This window comes from Phocoena sinus, chromosome 18 (genome assembly GCF_008692025.1).
Source record: "Phocoena sinus isolate mPhoSin1 chromosome 18, mPhoSin1.pri, whole genome shotgun sequence".
In the NCBI taxonomy this organism is placed as follows: Eukaryota; Metazoa; Chordata; class Mammalia; order Artiodactyla; family Phocoenidae; genus Phocoena; species Phocoena sinus.
In genome coordinates, this window is record NC_045780.1 from 61020425 (window position 1) to 61026971 (window position 6547).

At 36.7% G+C, this 6547-nt stretch overlaps 1 non-coding gene across 1 annotated transcript; it reads right to left on the minus strand.

Moving 5' to 3' along the window:
• Window positions 1-3184: 3184 nt before the first annotated feature.
• On the minus strand, window positions 3185-3288 carry LOC116743376. The gene has a single exon (XR_004346761.1). It is a non-coding gene; the product is annotated as a U6 spliceosomal RNA (small nuclear RNA).
• Between the last annotated feature and the right edge of the window lie 3259 nt (window positions 3289-6547).

The following is a 6547-nucleotide window of genomic DNA, read 5'->3' on the forward strand; positions in this document are numbered from 1 at the left end:
CCTCTTTTGATGATTAGGGCAATCAATATCCAAGTTTATCCTTTTGTGTCTATCAGTCATCCTTATAATTAGTCTCCTTAAGATGTTGTTTTGATTTTAATACACAAATGCAGATTAGTACCTGTTTTTTCCTCAGTGTGTATTAAAACCAACATATTACATTCTTTGGAGGCTTCAGCCATGAAAAGTTGGATTGTCTTGTTGGAAATTACAAGGATAATTCCACTAACTGTCAGGATTCTTAATCTAAGAAGTAGGCAATTAATGGGTCTTGTATATACTTATCATATGAAATAACTTTTGGAGCCCAATTTGCTGACTTGTAGGTGAAAGAAGTTCTTAAGAGGAATTCTTCAGAGAAATTTTTGTTGGAATGGAAGAATTTTCTCCCCTATATGGCTTTACAAGTTACCCTCTGAGTTCTTTAGATCTGGCACAACACTATTTTGTCAAGGAAGATACACCCAGTCAAAGAAAGAAGGTTACCGTGGAGATTCATGCAGAGTAGATGTGGAAGTCATCCCAAACCAATGGGGCTGTGCTGCACTGCAACATCAGTTTTCTCTCTCACTGTGTATCTGGTCGTTACTGTCCACCTCTCTCTACCAGTAACATTCTTCTGCTTCAGAATAATTGCTTTACTGCGTAACTTTGACTTGAACATTTTCTGTTGTGTAGGGTTTTTTTTATTAATTAATTTATTTATTTTTGGCTGTGTTGGGTCTTCGTTTCTGTGCGAGGGCTTTCTCTAGTTGCGGCGAGCGGGGGCCACTCTTCATCGCCATGCGCGGGTATCTCACTGTCGCGGCCTCTCGTTGCGGAGCACAAGCTCCAGACGCGCAGGCTCAGTAGTTGTGGCTCACTGGCCTAGTTGCTCCGCGGCATGTGGGATCCTCCCAGACCAGGGCTCGAACCCGTGTCCCCTGCACTGGCACGCAGATTCTCAACCACTGCGCCACCAGGGAAGCCCTATTGCGTAGTTTTTAATTCTAACTCGTTCTCATACCGTTCATCTGATAATCTTATATACCTTATTCTCTGATTTAATTAATTCAAATTTCATTGAGAGTAATTTGTGCATCTTTTATTCTAAAAACACCTGACCAGGCTGTATATTCATTGCCATGGGTAAACTATTTGCTCTGGATTAGTCAGCTGTATCCAAGGTGATGTAGGAAAATGCATGTAAAAAAGGTGCCCACCAAGAGAACTGTGCATAAGATAGTTTAGCACTATTTTAAGGGTAGGCATCTGAATAAACTTATCTAACAGAAGAAGAAATGGACTTATCAGATACTGTCAGGTATATAAATTGCAAATATTTTTGTTTGGATGAAATAAATAGCAGTAGTGGGAAAAAACACAGAAATGCTTTCGAATGAACAGTCTCTATTGTAATAGAGTTCTATATTATTTTCTACTGTCATCAGTTTAAAAACATTGAGAATTCATATTTTGTATGTAAATTTTTGAGGTATAAATTGTTTGAATGACTCCACTTTCAATTATTATGAAATGATAATTTTACTAAAGTGTTTTCAACACTTCATGTCATTTATATCAAGATTATTTTGGGTACAGATCGAATTAGATACAAACCCTTAATTAAAACATTTTCAGATGTCACAAATGACACTTTAAGAAACATATAACCATAAACAGATGTAATTGTGACTTTTCTACAACAGAATGTATTGTCAATAAAATCATGTACCAATTCTTAGCATGTGTTTCTTTCCTCATGTCATTAATCACAGATCATGTCAATATTAACCATAATTTGCATTTTGTTCTGATAAAGCTGCTCCTTTATTTCTTGTTTGAATATTCAGTTTTGAAATATATATTTGTTTAACTCATGCATTGCTACTCCTCATTTATTTATTTTTTAATTTTATAAGCCAGTTCTTTTCCATTTCATCAGGACAGGTCACAACTGCTTTTATCTAAATCAAGTTGCATATTCATTAAATACTCACGGTCTGAACTTTAGACATATTATTTTACATATTGTCTTTTATTACTCTAATTGCTATGCTACACGTATTTTTCCAAAGTGACATTGCAATGTACGGTACATTTTTCTGATATTCCTAAAATTACCTTTCCTTCTCACCTTTTCTTTCACCTCAACACCTTTTCAGTGATGAATTCTCAAAAGGAATTCTGGAGCTCAAACAATGATAAAGGTGTAATAAAATTTTCAAATTAATTATAAATTGGTATTTAAAATTTTGCCTCTCTGGATGTGAACATATACATAGAAAAGTCAGATGCAGCAGGTAACAGATAATTAAAGAACAAAATTAATTGTTATGATCAAGGTAGCTCTTTATTATTTCACACTATTAATTAATACACTTGTAAAATGTATGATGCTTCTGCAATATTGTTTTTTTAATTTTATTTTATACTGGAGTAGAGTAGATTAACAATGTTGTGTTATAGGTGTACAGCAAAGCGATTCAGTTATACACATATCTATTCTTTTTCAAATTCTTTTCCCATTTCATTCATTCATTACAGAGTATTGAGCAGAGTTCCCTGTGCTATACAGTAGTTCCTTGTTGGTTATCTATTTTAAATATAGCAGTGTGTACACGTCAATCCCAAACTCCCATTCCATCCCTCATCCCTACCCTTCCCTGCTGGTAACCATAAATTCAATTCTCTAAGTCTGTGAGTCCGTTTCTGTTTTGTAAATAAGTTCATTTGTACCACTTTTTTTTAGATTCCTCATGTAAGGGATATCATATGGTATTTTTCTTTCTCTGTCTGACTTACTTCACTTAGTATGGTAATCTCCAGGTCCTATCAATACCTATTTTTTAATGTCTAAATTATTTTTTATTCCCTTTGGAAATCTCCAGTAGATGACAGATGAGTTGGTGGATTATATACAATATCTCTATACTACACTGTAGTAACACCACATTAAAGTATTATTTAATTCTAAATTCACTTCAAGAGAAAAAGGTAAAATACAGGGGAACGTAGTGTTAATTCAGAAAATAAAATAGGTCACTTTTAGCACTTAAAATGCAAAATTTAAACTTTAAAAATTACTAAGTATAAAAATTATTAACCTACTTCCTCTAAAAGTGGTTATCCACCATTGAATGTCTTGCAGGATCGCTTTCAGATTTACAGTGAAACAATAATCTCTAAGAGAACATGCTTCACAAAATACACAGAGTGCTTCATGAATTTGTGTGTCTTCTTGTGCAAGGGCCCAGCTAATCTTCTCTGAGTCATTCCAATTTTAGTGCATGTGCTGCCAGAACATACATGATTTTTAAACAACTTTTTAAATTAGTTTTAATCCCCATTCAATACGTAATTTTTTTTTTTTTTTTTTGGCCATGCAGTCCAGCTTGCAGGATCTTAGTTCCCTGATCAGGGATCAAACACAGGCCCCCTACAATGGAAGGGTGGCGTCCTAACCACTCGACCGCCAGGGAAGTCCCTAAACACTGATTTTATAATATGATATATGTAACAGTACTCTCATTTACATCAATATTGACATGATAATTATATCAATATTGTTACAATAAATGTTTGTTAAGCCACCCAGTCTATGGTATTTTGTTATAGCAGCCTGAACTAAGATAGACTTTGGTAGTAAGAAGTGGGGTGCCACTGTAACAAATACCTAAAAATGTGGAGGTTTTAGAGGCTGGAAGAGTTTTGAGGTGCATGTTAGGAAAAGCCTACGGACCGTTAAAAGTGATCCTGGTGAGAGTTCAGAAAATAAAGGGGAATAAATCTTCCATCTTCTTAGAGAATACAAAAGTAATCCTGTATATAGAATGTTGGTGATAAATGGAATATTGCCTGCCACATCAGTAAACAAAGGATGTTAGTCATCAATGATTGCAGCCCTCCAGCGTGAGCCCTTGAGCCCTGAGGAAACTCAGGAAGGAAAGAATGCCTGCCATCTAGCACCCATCAGACTGCAGCCACTCCCTACAGTGAGGAAACTCAGGATGTGAAAACACAGGCCCCAGATGGCTGAGGTGCATATCAAAGGAATGATGTCAGTGAGCCCAGACTCTTGCATCTTCCCACACACAGAAGAGTGCTAAATTCTTTAACTTCACATATCTGGTTTTCTTTATTCATTTTTTTTTAAAACTTTTTATTTTAGATTGGGGTAGAGCCTATTAACAATGTTGTGATAGTTTCAGGTACACAGCAAAGTGACTCAGCCATACATATACACGTGTCCATTCTCCCCCAAACTCCCCTCCCATCCAGGCTGCCACATAACATTGAGCAGAGTTCCCTGTGCTACACAGTACATCCTTTTTGGTTATCCATCTTAAATATAGCAGTGTGTACATGTCAATCCCAAGCTCCCTAACTATCCCTTCCCTCCACCCTTCCCCCCCATAACAATAAGTTCGTTCTCTAAACCTGTGAGTCTGTTTCTGTTTTTTAAATGAGTTCATTTGTATCATTTCTTTTTAGATTCCTCATGTAAGGGATATCATATGATATTTCTCTTTCTCTGTCTGACTTACTTCACTCAGTATGACAATCTCTAGGTCCATCCATGCTGCTGCCAATGGCATTATTTCATTCTTTTAAATGGCTGAGTAATATTCCATTATATATGTAACACATCTTCTTTATCCATTCCTCTGTTCATGGATGTTTAGTTTGCTTTCATGTCTTGGCTGTTGTAAACAGTGCTGCAATGAACATTGGAGTGCATGTATCCTTTCAGGCCATGTTTTTCTCCCAATTTATGCCCAGGAGGGTCATATGGTAGCTCTATCCATACTGTTCTCCCTAGTGGCTGTACAATTTACCTTCCCACCATCAGTGTAGGAGGGTTCCCTTTTCTCCACACCCTCTCCAGTATTTATTGTTTGTGTATTTTTTGATGATAGCCATTTTGACTGGTGTGAGGTGATATCTCATTGTAGATCATTCTTTAACCCAATACACAAAAATAAGCTCAAAATGGATTAAAGACCTAAATGTGAGATGGGACACTATAAAATTCCTAGAGGAAAGCATAGGCAGAACACTCTCTGACATAAATTGCAGCAAGATCTTTTTCAGTCTGTCTCCCAGAATAATGGAAATAAAAACAAACATAAAAATGGGACCTGATTAAACTCAAAAGCTTTTGCACAGCAAAGGAAACAAACAAAATGAAAAGACAACCCACAGATTGGGAGAAAATATTTGCAAATGATGTGACTGACAAGGGATTAGTCTCCAAAATTTACAAACAGCTCATGAGACTTAATGTCATCAAAAACAACCCAATCAAAAAATGGGTAGAATACCTAAATAGATATTTCTCCAAAGACGTACAGATGGCCAAGAGGCACATGGTTTTCTTTAATTGACAGTAATCTTTTGATGTTCCTGACTACCTGCCCTTTGTTGCAAAACTCCTATATATCCTAGCTCCCCCATCACCTCCTTGGAGCAGTTCTCTCAGGGTTACTTGAGATGCTTCCTCCTGGGCTTGGAGTCCTAAAAATCTCCACCAAATAAAACATAACTCTAACTCTCAACTTTTAGGTTGTGAATAATTTTCTAGTTGACAGCAGTAAAGGCCATTCTGACGAGGTCCAGATGGAAATGAGGAACATGTTGTTGGACAGTGGAGAAAAAGGTGATTCCTGTTATAAAGTGGCAAAGAACATGGCTGTGTTGTGTCTGTGTTCCAGTGTCTTGTGGAAGGTAGGACTTGAGAGTGATAAAACTGGATATTTAGCTGAGATTTCTAAGTAACGTGTTGAAGGAGCGGCTTGTTTTCTCCTGACTGCTGATAGTAAAATCCAAGAGAGAAATAAATTGAAGAAGGAATTGTTAAGCAATGAGCAAAAAGAAACCAGAACTTAAAGATTTGAAAAATTCTCAGCCTATCCATATTGCAAAAAAATGAGAAAGCATATTCTGAAGAGGACACTGAGAGTGTAACTGACCATTTTGATGAGATCAGAATGGATACAAACCATGGACCTAATCAGCCATCAAGTAGAGGCCAGGATCAGAGATGGGATTATACCAGCAGACATACTGCCAGATGGCATTAAAGAGAATGGAGAAAACGGGACAGAGTGAAGGAAGGCTTTTGGACCTTTTTGATTTTATAGAAAAGGATGACAGAATTTTTTAGCTGTGGATGTGTGCTATTCTTCACGAAAAGGCGAGAATGGCCCTGAAGGTGATTCAGATATCATTAGGGCCATCACCTCAGGCCAGGTGACCTGAAGCTGAAACTGTGAAAGCAGATCTGCCTGGAGCCATGGGGGGGAGTGGGGGACAGGTGGGCGGAGAGGAGGGCAACCCCTACCCAGCATAATATTATCATTTATATTCATGTTGATATGATATAACTATTTTCCTGGCAACAATGTTCATAATCTTTTTTTTAACCTTTTTTATGTAGCACATCAACTATAGAATTAAGACTTTCTTTATAAATATTAAATATAATAAAGCATTTTATATTATTGCCAATAGAGAGAGGTACTCTGGTTGAATAAAAGCTTGGCAGAGAATGGATTTATTTTGATTC